This window comes from Bos indicus x Bos taurus, chromosome 1 (assembly GCF_003369695.1).
Source record: "Bos indicus x Bos taurus breed Angus x Brahman F1 hybrid chromosome 1, Bos_hybrid_MaternalHap_v2.0, whole genome shotgun sequence".
NCBI classification, from domain to species: Eukaryota; Metazoa; Chordata; class Mammalia; order Artiodactyla; family Bovidae; genus Bos; species Bos indicus x Bos taurus.
In genome coordinates, this window is record NC_040076.1 from 150,501,102 (window position 1) to 150,517,170 (window position 16,069).

Consider the following 16,069-nt stretch of genomic DNA (forward strand, 5'->3'; position numbering starts at 1 on the left):
GATTCATGCACCGATTTATTCATTCATTCACTGAAGGCATATTCATCAACACTTAGAACACATCAGAGGTTGTCTAAGGTGCTGGGACATAGCAATGAACAAAACGGACAAGGGTTCTGCTCTCCCTGAGCTTGTGATTTAGTTCATAGCAGAAGCTCTGTCCTGGAGACCAGAGGCAAAGGAAGGAGGAGAGTCCGGTGCACAGAAGGACAGGGACCAAGGATTTCTCAGGACCCAGCGGTGACCCTGGCCAATCTCCACCAGACCACAGGGCTCCCTCTTGGTGTATCTTTAGCTCCTGTCCAGAAGTCTATGGGGCTAGACCAGTTCTCTTCCTGACTCAGGAACAGGGACTGGATCGGATTCCAAAGCTGAGGGGCTCAGAGACCCCAACAAGGAGAAACTAGGAACAGGAGAACTAAAGACAACCTTCTCGTTTTCTTCTAATCTTCAGGCCATTGATCCCTTCACACCATTATCAACTTGCAATTGATCTGAATTCTAAGCTCTTATTCTTTTTATTTTAATGATTTTTTTCACATAAATAGGAGATGGTGCCTCACCTCTAAGACTGTACTTAAGATTTCAACGTGTAGTTATCACCCTAAATACACATTGGCCCCACTGGCTGGAGTGTTCAAGAAAGCAGTTTCATAAACCTCCTTTTCTTGTTTTCTTGTAGAGAAGGTCAGAGATCCAAGTCACTGCCTAATTCAACTTTTTTTACTCTTTATCCTGTTTTCAATGTACTCAAAACTTTCTTACTCCTACTAAGGCCCTTCACTTTGTTAGAAAGCTTCCCATCCCTTAACTTCATCCCTGGTGGTTTTTTCTCTCCTTTCAGTATCTTGTCTCAGAAAAAAAGGTTGCAAGAGTTTCCTGTGGCTTCTGTACCACAAACTCAGTGGCTTGAAAAAGTAGACGTTAATTCTCTGACAGGTCTGGTGGCTAGAAGTCCAAGATCAAGGTGTCGGCAACTTCTGTGACTTGGAGCAAGTCATTTAAACTGGAAATAGTACTGCTATCCAAAATAAGTAATTTCATAGAAAGTAAGCCTAGGAAAATCATAAAGTACTATGTAAACACAAGGTCTGCCACTGTTCTGGTTTTCATTGTTTCAGCGATATACTATAAATGACCACTGAACAACTAAAAACTGAGCTAACATATAACCCAACAATCCTGCTCCCAGGCATATACTGGACAAAATTCAAATTCAAAAAATACATGCACCCTAATGTTAATTGCAGCACTATTTACAACAGCCAAGACAAGGAAGCAGCCTAAATGTCTATCAATACAGGAATGGTTAAAGAAGAGTAGTATATACATACAATGGAATACTACTCAGTCATAAAGAAGAATAAAATAATGCCATCTTGGCAACATGGATGAACCTAGAGATTACCATACTAAGTGAAGTCAAAGAAAGAAAACCATTCACTTCCTATGTGAAATCTTAAAAATGATATAAGTGAGCTTATTTACATAACAGAAACAGACTTGCAGACTTCAAAAAGAAACTTATGCTTACCAACAGAGGAAAGATGGGACATGGGAAGGATAAATTAGAAGTTTGGGATTAACGCCTACACACTACCGTATTTACAACAGATAGCCAACAACAGCCTACTGTACAGCACAGGGAACTCTACTCAATAATCTGCAATAATGTAAATGCTAAAAAAATTTGAAAAAGAACAGACAAATGTATATGTATTAATATCAATATAAACGAATCACTTTGCTGTTACACCTGAAACTAACTCAACACTGTAAATCAACTAAACTCCAATATAAAATAAAATTTTAAAAAATGAAAGACTTCACATAATGTATTTATCTCTTTTTATTGGTAAAACTTGTAACAGCTGCATCTATATGTACAAACTAACATTATACTTGTTCCTCAGAAAGGCGGCAAAAATTCCCTGGAATTCATGAGTGTCGTTTACCCAACAAATATGTATTGAGTGCCATGTTAGGAATTGTTCTGCAGAAAAGTAGTGCCTGAAATGGATACAACCCCACCCTGCTGAAATAGAATTCATGCAGGGGAGAAGAAGAGTTGTTCTATCACTCAGTCATGCCCAACTCTGAGACCCCATGGACTGCAGCACGCCAGGCCTCCCTGTCCATCATCAACTCCCAGAGTTTACTCAGACTCATGTCCTTCGAGTCAGTGATGCCATCCAACCATTTCATCCTCTGTTGTCCCCTTCTCCTCCTACCCTCAATCTTTCCCAGCATCAGCGTCTTTTCCAATGAGTTGGCTCTTTGCATCAGGTGGCCAAAGTACTGGAGCTTCAGCTTCAGTATCAGTCCTTCCTATGAATATTCAGGGAGAGTGAACAGGGTGAAAAAGGAAAATGTCAAAGGAAAATTACATAATGACAAGGGCTTTAGGGAAAAAAAAAGTCAGCCTGTGTTAGATGAAAAATGGATTAAATTTTAGACGTGGGAAGAGGTTTCCCAGGAGAGGGAGGATCCTGTCTGATGTTTGGGGGAGGCCAGCTGGTGCCCTGAGGACCAGCAGGACTGGGGCAAGAGGAGACATCTGAGAGATGGAGGCCTCAGAGTGGGGAGGGGAAATCGGAGGGCCTCAAGCTCTTCCTCTGAGTCACCCTGGGCCACTGGAGGGCTTCAGCTGAGGAGAGAGGGTCTGACAGATGTTTTAACAGGATCCCTCTGGATGCTGTTTTGAGAACAAATACAGTGTTTAAAAGCCTTTAGAAATAAGTATTCAAATGTGCAAGTCACACTGACAAATCATTTTTAAAATGTCAAATTGTATTTGCAGCCAATTAAGCCAACTATGCTCCATTCCCCATGGGGGCTTGGTGTGCACTGATTGCAAATGTCAGGTAGTATATGCAGCCTGTTGCCTGTGTGGGTTGCCCTAAGGGACCTTGGAAACAGCCCTTTCCAGGGGACACTCATGACTGGCCTGCCACCCTCAATCCAGGCTGCAGATAGGTATCTGTGATGCCTTTGGGAAGGCCCAGGGCACAGTGGCCAGGGCCCACACCGGCCAAGTCATAAAGTCCATCCACACCAAGCTGCAGAACAAGGAGCATGCGACTGAGGCCCTCCGCGAGGCCAAGTTCAAGTGCCCTGGCTGACGGAAGGTCCACATCTCCAAGAAGCGGGGATTTGCTAAATTTAACGTGCATGAATCTGAAACATGGTGGCGGAAAAGCGGCTCATCCCGGATGGCTGAAGGGCCAAAGTGAAAAGTGAAGTTGCTCAGCTGTGTCTGACTCTCTGCGACCTCATGGGCTGTAGCCTGCCAGGCTCCTCCGTCCATGGGGTTTTCCAGGCAAGAGTACAGAAGTGGGTTGCCATTTCCTTCTGCAGGGGATCTTCCCAACCCAGGGACTGAACCCGGGTCTACCCGCAGTATAGGCAGACGCTTTACCATCTGAGCCACCAGGGAAGATACGAGGGATCAAATACACCCCTAATTATGGCCCCCCGGACCAGTGGTGGGCCTGCACTCATGAGAGCTTGGTGCTTTCCCCTGCTCACTCACACTTACCAACAAATCCTACTTCCCTGTCAAAATAAAATGTCAAATTATGCCAATTGTACCTCAATAAAACTGAAATGAATGAAGGAAGGAATGAGTGAGTGAATGGATGAGCAAAATGTCAATTTTTTTTTTTAAGTAAACCAGATCAGGTGGTTCTTTCAGAGAAATAGTTCACTCTTTTTTCTATACAAACACCAAAGTGAAAATAAAGCAACAAGAGACAAGCAGCTAGTTTCCTCAAATATTCTTCTCCCTCGTTATCGAGTGTGTTGAAGCTCAGAGAGGGAAGGGCTTCATTGATCTCCTCTCCTCTCCCCAGTGAGGAAGACCCAGCTGTTCCTAAGGTGGCCCTCTGCCGTGACAGCCACTGTGGGAGAAAAACAAAGGAGGCCTGAACGCAGCCCTGTGACAGACCGTCTGGCACAGCCCAGGGCACCTCCTACCCACCTGGCTTTGCGTCTTCCTCTGCTGCCCAAGCTGGTCCAGGAAAAGACCATCACTGGTCAGCCCTCTCTCGGCGTTAAAGATGCTATAAGCCTCAGTCACAGGCCAGACGTTTCACAGATAGCTGCCAACAGAAACCAAACAATTGGATATAATAAAATATATACGGGTCATAAAGAAAAATGAAGTGCTGACACAGGTTACAACCTGGATGATCCTTGAGAAGAGTAGGCTGAGTGAGAGAAGCCAATCACAAAAGACGCTTGCTCCTTGGAAGAAAAGCTATTACAACAAACCCAGACAGTGTATTAAAAAGCAGAGATCATCACTTTGCTGACAAAGGTTCGTATAGTCAAAGTTACGGTCTTTCCAGTTGTCATGGACGGATGTGAGAGTTGGACCATAAAGAAACTGAGTGGGGAAGAATTGATGCTTTCAAACTGTGGTGTTGGGGGAGCCTCTTGAGAGTCCCTTGGACTGCAGGGAGATCCAACTAGTCAATCCTAAAGGAGATCAACCCTGAATATTCATTGGAAGCACTGATGCTGAAGCTGAAGCTCCAACACTTTGGCCACCTGATGGGAAGAGCTGACTCATTAGGAAAGACCCTGATGCTGGGAAAGATTGAGGGCAGGAGGAGAAGGGGACCGTAGAGGGTGAGATGGTTGGATGGCATCACAGATTCAATGGACATGAGTTTTGAGCAAACTCTGGGAGATAGCTAAGGACAGAGAAGCTTTGTGTGCTGCAGTCCACGGGGGTCACAAAGGGTGACTGAGCGACTGAACAACAAAACAAAAAATGGTACACCTCTGTTCATGGGAAAAGCATAGAATAGGCAGGCAGAAAGCAGATCAGTGATTACACAGGGCTAGCAGGGGAGAGAAGGGCTGATGGGATGATGGCTAATGGAAACAGAGCTTCTTTCTGAGGTGATAAAAATGTCTTAAATGTGACTGGGGTGACAGCTGCACATATTTGTGAATATTTCTAAAACCACTGAACCATATACTTTCAGTTCAGTTCAGTCGCTCAGTCGTGTCCGACTCTTTGCGACCCCATGAATTGCGGCACGCCAGGCCTCCCTGTCCATCACCAACTCCAGAGTTCACTTAGACTCACGTCCATCAGGTCAGTGATGCCATCCAGCCATCTCATCCTCTCATCCCCTTCTCCTCCTGCCCCCAATCCCTCCCACCATCAGAGTCTTTTCCAATGAGTCAACTCTTCGCATGAGGTGGTACTGGAGTTTCAGCTTTAGCATCATTCCTTCCAAACAAATCCCAGGGCTGATCTCCTTCAGAGTGGATTGGTTGGATCTCCTTGCAGTTCAAGGGACTCTCAAGAGTCTTCTCCAACACCACAGTTCAAAAGCATCAATTCTTCGGCCCTCAGCCTTCTTCACAGTCCAACCCTCACATCCATACATGACCACTGGAAAAACCATAGCCTTGACTAGATGGACCTTTGTTGGCAAAGTAATGTCTCTGCTTTTGAATATGCTATCTAGGTTGGTCATAACTTTCCTTCCAAGGAATAAGTGTCTTTTAATTTCATGGCTGCAGTCACCACCTGCAGTGATTTTGGAGCCCCCCAAAATAAAGTCTGACACTGTTTCTACTGTTTCCCCATCTATTTCCCATGAAGTGATGGGACAGGATGCCATGGTCTTCGTTTTTTGAATGTTGAGCTTTGGGCCAACTTTTTCACTCTCCTCTTTAACTCTCATCAAGAGGCTTTTTAGTTCCTCTTCACTTTCTGCCATAGGGTGGTGTCATCTGCATATCTGAGGTTATTGATATTTCTCCTGGCAATCTTGATTCCAGCTTGTGCTTTTTTCAGCCCAGTGTTTCTCATGATGTACTATGCATATAAGTTAAATAAACAGGGTGACAATATGCAGCCTTGACGTCCTCCTTTCCCTATTTGGAACCAGTCTGTTGTTACATGTCCAGTTCTAACTGTTGCTTCCTGACTTGCATATAGGTTTCTCAAGAGGCAGGTCAGGTGGTCTGGTATTCCCATCTCTTTCAGAATTTTCCACAGTTTGTTGTGATCCACACAATCAAAGGCTTTGGTGTAGTCAATAAAGCAGAAATAGATGTTTTTCTGGAACTCTCTTCCTTTTTCCATGATTCAGCGGATGTTGGCAATTTGATCTCTGCTTCCTCTGCCTTTTCTAAAACCAGCTTGAACATCTGGAATTCATGGTTCACGTATTGCTGAAGCCTGGCTTGGAGAATTTTGATCATTACTTTACTAGCGTGTTTTAGAAAAGGCAGAGGAACCAGAGATCAAATTGCCAACATCCGCTGAATCATGGAAAAAGGAAGAGAGTTCCAGAAAAACATCTATTTCTGCTTTATTGACTACGCCAAAGCCTTTGACTGTGTGGATCACAATAAACTGTGGAAAATTCTGAAAGAGATGGGAATACCAGACCATCTGATCTGCCTCTTGAGAAATCTGTATGCAGGTCAGGAAGCAACAGTTAGAACTGGACATGGAACAACAGACTGGTTCCAAATAGGAAAAGGAGTACATCAAGGCTGTATATTGTCACCCTGTTTATTTAACTTATATGCAGAGTACATCATGAGAAATGCTGTACTGGAAGAAACACAAGCTGGAATCAAGATTGCTGGGAGAAATATCAATAACCTCAGATATGCAGATGACACCACCCTTATGGCAGAAAGTGAAGAGGAACTACAAAGCCTCTTGATGAAAGTGAAAGTGGAGAGTGAAAAAGTCGGCTTAAAGCTCAACATTCAAAAAACGAAGATCATGGATGGCATCCTGTCCCATCACTTCATGGGAAATAGATGGGAAAACAGTGGAAACGGTGTCAGACTTTATTTTTCTGGGCTCCAAAATCACTGCAAATGGTGACTGCTGCCATGAAATTAAAAGACACTTATTCCTTGGAAGGAAAGTTATGACCAACCTAGATAGCATATTCAAAAGCAGAGACATTACTTTGCCAACAAAGGTTGGTCTAGTCAAGGCTATGGTTTTTCCTGTGGTCACGCATGGATGTGAGAGTTGGAACTGTGAAGAAGGCTGAGGGCCGAAGAATTGATGCTTTTGAACTGTGGTGTTGGAGAAGACTCTTGAGAGTCCCTTGGACTGCAAGGAGATCCAACCAGTCCATTCTGAAGGAGATCAGCCCTGGGATTTCTTTGGAAGGAATGATGCTAAAGCTGAAACTCCAGTACTTTGGCCACCTCATGCGAAGAGTTGACTCATTGGAAAAGACTCTGATGCTGGGAGGGATTGGGGGCAAAAGGAGAAGGGGATGACAGAGAATGAGATGGCTGGGTGGCATCACTGACTCAATGGACGTGAGTCTGAGTGAACTCTGGGAGTTGGTGATGGACAGGGAGGCCTGGCGTGCAGCGATTCATGGGGTCGCAAAGAGTCAGACACGACTGAGCGACTGATCTGATCTGATCTGATCTGAGATGAGTGCAATTGTGTGGTAGTTTGAGCATTATTTGGCATTGACTTTCTTTGGGATTGGAATGAAAACTGACCTTTTCCAGTCCTGTGGCCACTGCTGAGTTTTCCAAATGTGCTGGCATATTGAGTGCAGCACTTTCACAGCATCATCTTTCAGGGTTTGAAATAGCTCAACTGGAATTCCATCACCTCCACTAGCTTTGTTTATAGTGATGCTTTCTAAGGCCCACTTGACTTCACATTCTAGGCTTTTACATGGGTTAATTTTGCAGTATGTGGATTATATCACAATACAGGTGTTTAAGTGAGTTTGTGTAGTATGTAGCTTGAAAAGACCAAGTCAGACTGACACAGAGGCTCTGACCTGCTGCCTTGGGAGCAGGGGGCTGATGGCCACCTGTCTGCTGTGTGTTCTGTATGATAGAAGTGCCCTCTGGCTCCCTGCACGTGGGGAAAGTCATGGGAAAAATGTCTCACCAGGGACTGACTACATAATTTGAAGAGCCTTCTGCAAAATGGAGGGAGAAGGGAATGGCAACCCACTCCAGTACTCTTGCCTGGGAAATCACATGGACAGAGGAACTTGGTAGGCTGCAGTCCATGGGGTTGCTAAGAGTCAGACACGACTAAGTGACTTCACTTTCACTTTTCACTTTCATGCATTGGAGAAGGAAATGGCAACCCACTCCAGTGTTCTTGCCTGGAGAATCCCAGGGATGGCGGAGCCTGGTGGGCTGCCGTCTATGAGGTAACAGAGTTGGACATGACTAAAGCAACTTAACAGCAGCAGCAGCTGCAAAATGGAAAAGAGCCTCTTATATATTATTAAGAGAATTCCCTGGCAGTCCAGTGGTTAGGATTTTGCAGTTTCACAGATGAGACCGTGGGTTCAATCCCTGGTGGGAGAACTAAGATCCCACAGTTCTCAGTGCATGACCAAAAAAATAAATGAAAATGTAATTTTTTTAAAAATGTCAAAATTTTTAAGTATAAAGAATTTCATGATGGCAACTGGGACCTGGTCCCCTCATTGTCCCTTTTTCCAGGTGTAAATGCAAATGACACACCAACAGGTGCCCTAACAGTTTCAAGCCTGATCATAAAAGGCCAAAAATTGGGCAGTGGCCCAATTCCTGGAAACCTCCACTCCTTCTCCAAAGTGGGAGGTGGGGAAGGGGTGTGTCCCTGTGAGTCATCTCTGCTTTGTTTTAATAAGGGGGCAAATACAGGACTGTTTCTTTGCTCAGAGAGCTGGGGCACCCCCTGTAGAGTTCTGTGAGAACCTTCCAGAAGATGAGTCCTGGGGTTCTTCCTCTTGACAGCTGAGAGTATTGTGTGGTCTCTCCTCTTCACCCTCAACCAGAAACAAAGAGGCAAGTTCGAGGTGACAAGTCTGGCACTGAGAGGTAAAGCCAGCATTAGCTGCAATGAGAAGAGGTGATTTACATAATGACTATAAACCAGAGACACTAGCAACTCCATGGGTCTGAAATAGACATAGACACTGGAAATCATAAAAGTAAAGAAACGAGGGAAAATGTCTTGCAGCAATTGGAAAGCCAAATCTCAAAAGAACGTGAAACAAGAGGGAGGGAGGCAGGGCACAGCCTTTAAAAGAATGACATCCCAGTAGAGGATATGACATAAACTGGTTAGAATCATCTAGGTCCAAGACAGCAGAAGGTTCAACTTCCAGCAGACCCTGAGGCTTATATACGCTCATTGTAATACACTGCTGCTGTTCAGTCGCCAAGTCGTGTCTGACACTTTGCAACCCCATGGACTGTAGACCATCTGGCTCCTCTGTCCATGGGATTTACCAAGCAAGAGTACTGGAGTGGGTTGCCATTTCCTTCTCCAGGGGAATCTTCCCAACCCAACTCTCCTGCATTATAGGAGATTCTTTACCATCTGAGCCACCAGGGAAGATAATACATTACCATAAGCTAAATGACACACCCACAGGTGCCCTAACAGTTCCAGGGCTGATCATACAAGGCCAAAAAGTGGGCCGTGGCCCAATTCCTGGAAATCTCCACTCCTTCTCCAAACTAGTTGGAGCAATCCTCCCGCTCATTAGCCTATGAAATTTCCCAGCCCATAAAACTAACCACCCCATATCTCAGAGCCTCTGGCCTTCTGAGATGGCCCACACTCTGTCTGTGGAATGTGTTTCTCCGGGGGCTATTTTTGCCTTTTAGATGGACTGAATTCTGTCTATGGAATGTGTACCTCTCTCAATAAATTCACTTCTTACCTATCACTTTGGCTTTCACGGAATTCCTTCTGTGCATAAAGAACCTGAAGAACATAAAGAACGTAAAAAGAACCTGAGCCTCATTAAGTCCTGGGACCAGGTGTGTGATCTCAACGAAAGGGGTTCAAATCCTAATCTGGGCTTTGACTGGGTTCGAGTCCCAGCCTGAGGGGAGCAGTTTCAAATGGACATAACATAAATACCCGGTTTTAATGATTATTCACGTGTTGCTTCTGTCACATTCCTGGGCTTTACAATGCTAATCCAGGTTTTACGTTGTCACCAAGAGCGGCAACGTGAATTAGCCTTCCTTAATCACTGGCTGGACTGGCGGGCGCAGCAGTGACTAACTCTTCGTTTGTGTGAAGACTAGCAGCTCGGTGTCCAGTTTGCAAGATAAATAGTCATGCTGGTGCTCAAAGCATCATTCAGTCCAGCGTGTACTGTGGGAATCATTTTGTGATTCAGAACACACATGCACACCTCTGAAATCCTATATCTCCTCAGATCTGACTCACATTGCAGACACATTTATTTAGGGATTATCAGTTCTTCAGAATACAACGGGTCCCTCTTACTATTTTTGTTGTTCAGACTTGCCTACAGCCTGTCATCATGCAGCTTAATATCACAGTGGATTTTGAAGGCGGCTCATATACTCTGAGAGCACTGCCTTATAAGGAAATATGACTGCGTCAGGGAGGCATGGGGGGCAGCTGGCCTGGACTGGGGCCCCAGGTCCACCAGGAAATAGTCTTATGACCAACAGCAAGAAATTGATCCTCAGTAGGCTTTAGATTCCTTATAAAAACAGAAGTTGGTCTCACTTATTAACTCTCTTTTTTTTCCCCAATTTTAAAATTCAGTGTTTATTCCTTGATATCCTGCTACCAAAGGCCAGAGAATTACAGTGAAACCATGTACGCCTATGGATGGCATTGGCCTTGATCTTATTCCTCGCTGTGAGTCAAGATCCTGCTTAGAGTGTAGAACTGGGTGGTCATTAGACGTGGCTGAAGGGGATGGTGGGATCAACCCTTGCAGGGTCAGGGGAGCTCTGGCTTATTTGTCACAACCTTGTATGTGCCAGGCATTGTTCTAAGAGTTTCAGAAACTTGAACTCACTTAATCGTCCAGCGGCCCTAGGAGAAAAGCATGGCTATTATGCAAATGATGGAAAAGGAAACTGAGGCCCAGACAGTTTCTGTAGCTTACCAGGGTCGCAGCTGGACAGCTAATGAAAGGCTGAGCTGGGACTGGACCCCAGGGAGACTGGCCCATCAAAGGATAAGATCACGGGCTTGCTCTATCTGGTTGCCCTGCCTTCATGCCCACAGGGATCAATCACAAGGGACCAATTTTGGGCTCCAAAATCACTGCAGATGGTGACTGCCACTATGAAATTAAATGACGCTTACTCCTTGGAAGGAAAGTTATGACCCACCTAGACAACGTATTAAAGAGCAGAGACGTTACTTTGCCAACAAAGGTCCATCTAGTCAAGGCTATGGTTTTTCCACTAGTCATGTATGGATGTGAGAGTTGGACTATAAAGAAAGCTGAGCACCAAAGAACTGATGCTTTTGAACTGTGGTGTTGGAGGAGACTCTTGAGAGTCCCTTGGACTGCAAGGAGATCCAACCAGTCCATCCTAAAGGAGATCAGTCCTGGGTGTTCATTGGAAGGAATGACGCTGAAGCTGAAACTCCAATACTTTGGCCACCTGATTCGAAGAGCTGACTCATTTCAAAAGACCCTGACGCTGGGAAAGACTGCAGGCAGAAGAAGGGGACGGCAGAGGATGAGATGGTTGGATGGCATCACTGACTTGATGGACACGTGTTTGGGTAAACTCTAGGAGTTGGCGATGGACAGGGAGGCCTGGTCTGCTGTGGTCCATGAGGTTGCAAAGAGTTGAACAGGACTGAGCAACTGAGCTGAACTGAATGAGGCTGCCAAAAGCAGATGAAATTAACACAGGACATTAGGGGCAGTTTTTGACCTTCCATAGTCACATGTTGGTTGTTTTGAGGAATCTTAAAGAGAAGTATAGAACCAAACTACCTGCTCTCGAGTAGTGTGGAACCAGCCTGGGGGGGTCGAGTGGTACTGCAAGGGTGCTGGATCACCCCAGGTTGGCCTGGATTCTGGGAACCTCTGACAGCAGATGGGCATGAGTAGAGGGCAACTGCATGGTGTCCACATCGTGTGCCTATCTGCTGTGTGAGGTGAAGGGAGATGGGGGTGCTTTAAAATTTAATTTCATTTGTTCCTTTTTATTTATTTATTTATTTTTTTCATTTGTTCCTTTTTAAAATTGTTTTTCATTTATTTTTGGCTGTGCTGAGTCTTTGGTGCTTTTCGCAGGATTTTTCTAGTTGCAGCGAGCAGGGGCTACCCTAGTTTCGGTTCAGGGACTTTTCAGTGCAGTGGCTTCTGTTGCAGAGTGCATGCTCAGTAGTTGAGGCGCGTGGGCTTAGTTGCTCCACAGGATATGGAATCTTCAGAGACCAGGGATAGAACCCATGTCCACTTCATTGGCAGGTGGACTCTTAACCACTGGAACACCAGGAAGTCCTCATCTGTTCCTTGACCCTAACATGTATCAGTAGAATAACTCCTGCCAGACATGACCCAGTGACTGCAAGGTGAATGGTCAGTAAAGGAAACATAGGCGGTAGAATATGAATGAATTTTTTTCAGTTACTCAGTCGTGTCTGACTCTTTGCAACCCCTTGGACTACAGCACATCAGGTCTCCCTGTCCTTCACAATCCCCCAGAGTTTGCTCAGACTCATGCCCATTGAGTCAGTGATGCCATCCAATCATCTAATCCTCTGTCATCCCCTTTTCCTCCTGCCTTCAATCTTTCCCAGCATCAGGGTCTTTTCAAAATGAGTTGGCTCTTCATATCAAGTGGCCAAAGTGTCGGAGCTTCAGTGTCAATATCAGTCCTTCCAATGAATATTCAGGGTTGATTTCCTTTAGGATGGACCTGGATCTTCTTGCAGTCCAAGGGACTCTCAAGAGTTTTCTTCAATACCACAGTTTGAAAGCATCAATTCTTTGATGCTCAGCCTTCTTTATGATCCAACTCTCACATCCATACATAACTACTGAAAAAACACAGCTTTGACTAGACAGACCTTTATCCACCAGGTGAATGAATGAATTAAATTATATCTAAGTGCATTTTCTCCTCCACTGCCTATCCCCTTCTAGGATTTCCAAAGTCTCGCGTTTGTGTATGATATTTGCAGAACTGTGGACTTTATTTTTACTTCTCCAAGAGCAGGGACTAAGCCTTTACTCATCTGTCTTCTCGGCAGCTGACACTGTGTTTGCTGAATGAATAAATGATATACCTCAGACCATATGACGTCTGTTGCAGCTGGAAACTGCTTCAAACTGTATACTGCCTATTGATTAATATTTCAAGGTAAATACAGACATGTTTCTAAGGAACCATTTTTGTTGTGGTAGTTTTTACAGGATGACTAGGTAAGCTAATCATTTTTAATAATTACATCTGGATTCTAAAGAACTCTATGTGCATTTTACTCTCTGGAAATTTAGTACTTATAATGCCTTCATTCTGCTATAATTCCTCTTTCTTCCTCTCTTCGATGAGCTTCCTTCTTTCTTAAGGGAAGAGTTAAGGCTACTCCTACACTCAGCTTGACATGGTGTGTCTGGTCATTTCAGCCCATGCATGCCCCAACTTTTCATTTCCTTCTAACATCTTCGACTTTTGATCTTGAAGCCCAAGGGTCATACTTTTATTGGGTTTAATTCACTGGAAAACCCGATGTTCCTTGTGAATCAAGCCATAATAGTCAATGAATAATCACAGGCTGCAGCCATGCCGGGTTTTAGTTCTGCTGAGTAACTAGGAAACCGACAAATAACAGGAAGGTAAAAAATGTTAGGAACCCCGGTACGGCCCCATTTGATTATGAGCCAGTGACCCAGACAAGCATAGAGGGGGTTACTTACTGCGTAGGACCCAGGGTAAGGGCGCTGCTTGGCTGAGCCCAGGGCTCCTGGGAAGAGGAGCAGGGAGTGGCAGAAGTCTGGGTGGGAGTCAAGAGTCCAACTTGTGGGTACCCTGAGCTTCCTCTCTCTTTCAGCTGCTGTATTTTTTCCAGCTCTGCACTTATGCCCCTGGCTAGATTATTTTCTATAAGTTTTCATGCATTTATATCCGAGAGGGTAGGAATGATTTTTTTCATATATTGATGTATATATTTTAAAGGATTTTTCATAAAATGCTCCCAGAGGGGAGCTTGGAAAAAGACATGTAATAGCTATAACATTTTGAACCTCTCTCTACCAGGTGATGGACAAATTTGCAAATTTGGCTCTGTGTTGAGCTCCCATCACAGCCTTATGACATAGGTGGCATAATCACCCTTGCTTCTATACAGCTGAGAATCCCCCCAAGGTTTAGCCAGTTAGAGCACGGGGAAAGCTGGTTGTCATAAACGGACTGTCTTCAAAATCCTGTGACCCTTCTTTTGATGTCTTTCTGCTCAGATGTGCTGGAGATGCCCCTCCTCTCTGAGTTCTTTAAGGAAGAAAGATGTCTTCCCAAAGATCACTGGGTCTCAGGGGCCCAGGGGGCCCCTGATCACCTAGCACTGATACCCATGTATACAGGACAAGGCAGCCCCACTCCGGGCAACTGAACTTGACCTAATGGCTGTCTTTTCCGAGTTTCTCAGATGCTTTCAGTAGCCTAGAGGGTAAGTCCCTCTGTTAGCTGAAACCGCAGCCCGAATGAGTCAGTATTTTCTGGTACAGTTTAAAAAAAAAAAAAAAAGGTAGCATACTCTTCATGTCTCCATGGTAACTTACTATGGATCTGTATCCCACTTATGAAATTCCTTCCTGATCTATCTATCTGTGATTTCTGATCCAGGCCTGAATGTACACAGAGAAGTCATTAGAATCCGTTCAATCTGCTGGAACGATCAACTGTTTCTGCTTCTGGTGGTTTGAGCTGTATAGACCCGGCCTCTGACCTATGCTATGGTGAGTCCTGGAGACCCTCAGGTACCTGAAAACATTAAGGTGCAATACTATCTCAATTATCTGAACAACTCCTGGGTTCAGGGTTGCCATGGAAACTGGGAACCTTGGCAACAGAGAAGTGAGGCCCCTCTCCCTCTCCTTTCATAGCACTGTGGTCTCTGAGATGCACCAACTTCCAGTCCCTGGCCTTGCCTAAGCTGAGCTATTTTATTCTACACCCACCTTTGGGAAACTAAATCTTCCACCAAAATATTGAGAAGCTGATCTGAATCTGAATAGGAAATGTGCACATTTCTAGCCAGAGACTCAAGTATTTCCTGCTAAAAATGGAAACAGGAGGTACCAGTCACAGTTTTGACCATAGTTGGAAGTCAGATAAACTGGAGTTTCAACCCCGAATTTCCCATCTGTATGTCTTCTGACTGGGCAAGTTATTTGCCCTAAGGGTCGATTCTCTCATATATAAAGCAAGGACAATGAGGCCTTGGAGAATTATCACGGAGGATTAGCCCAGGCGCTAGAGGTGAAGAACCCGCTTGCCAACGCAAGAGATGTAAGAGATGCGGGTTCAATCCCTGGGTTCAAAGATCCCCTGGAGGAGGAAATGGCTACGCACTCCAGTGTTCTTGCCTGGAGTATTCCATGGACAGAGGAGCCTGTCGGGCTACAGTCCAGGGGGTCGCAAAGAGTCTGCACGACTGAAGCCACTTAGCACAACCCAGGGAAGCCCAGCCAAGGCTGGTTATCACCAAGGCACCGCTCAACTCTAGGGGCGCCACTCACGTGGAGGCTGCAGGATTGGGGCGAGGGGGGCGGCTTTCCGGAGCAGGAGGACTTCGTGACAGACAGAGGGTCTACTTCGTACCTTTGTCATCTCAGCGTGTTTTCACGACAGAACGCTCGGAATAAAAACGATCGGAAATCATACGTCCATAAGCATGTCCAAGAATGGGGCCACAATGAGTCCCCCGGTGGACCAAGCCCCGCGGCCACTCGGTGGCACCGGCGGTAGCTAGCTACTCCGGTCCTGCCAGGACACCTTTGGGGGTTAAAGCGGCGGACCCGGGAAAGAAAGAAAGAAAAGAAAGATTCGTCCTGAGCTCCCAGGACTCACACGGCCCGGGGCGCCGGACGTCGGAGGCCCAGGTCCGCAGCGGCCCTGGGCGAGCGGCCGCCGAGCGACAGCAGGCGCCGGGCGAGGTCCGACCGGGCAGGTCCGGCTCCGCCTCCGGCTCCGTGCTCCTCCCCTCCCCTCTGCCCCTCCTCTCCGCGCGCAGGCTCCCGGCCTGGCCCCCTCCGCCGCCCCTCCTCCTCTCTCCCCTCCCCCTCCGCCCCTCCTC

At 45.7% G+C, this 16,069-nt stretch overlaps 1 long non-coding RNA gene and 1 pseudogene across 2 annotated transcripts; one reads left to right on the forward strand and one right to left on the reverse strand.

Moving 5' to 3' along the window:
- Positions 1-2,288: 2,288 nt before the first annotated feature.
- LOC113896902 lies at positions 2,289-15,986 on the reverse strand. 2 transcript variants are annotated; one of them, XR_003512175.1, is made up of 3 exons: positions 15,595-15,986; positions 3,980-4,100; positions 2,289-2,328 (listed from the first exon to the last, which is right to left on the reverse strand). It is a non-coding gene; the product is annotated as an uncharacterized LOC113896902 (long non-coding RNA). The 2 variants fall into 2 exon arrangements; XR_003512176.1 differs by lacking the exon at positions 2,289-2,328 and adding an exon at positions 3,762-3,899.
- On the forward strand, positions 2,795-2,921 carry LOC113899561 (annotated as a pseudogene).
- Positions 15,987-16,069: the final 83 nt, after the last annotated feature.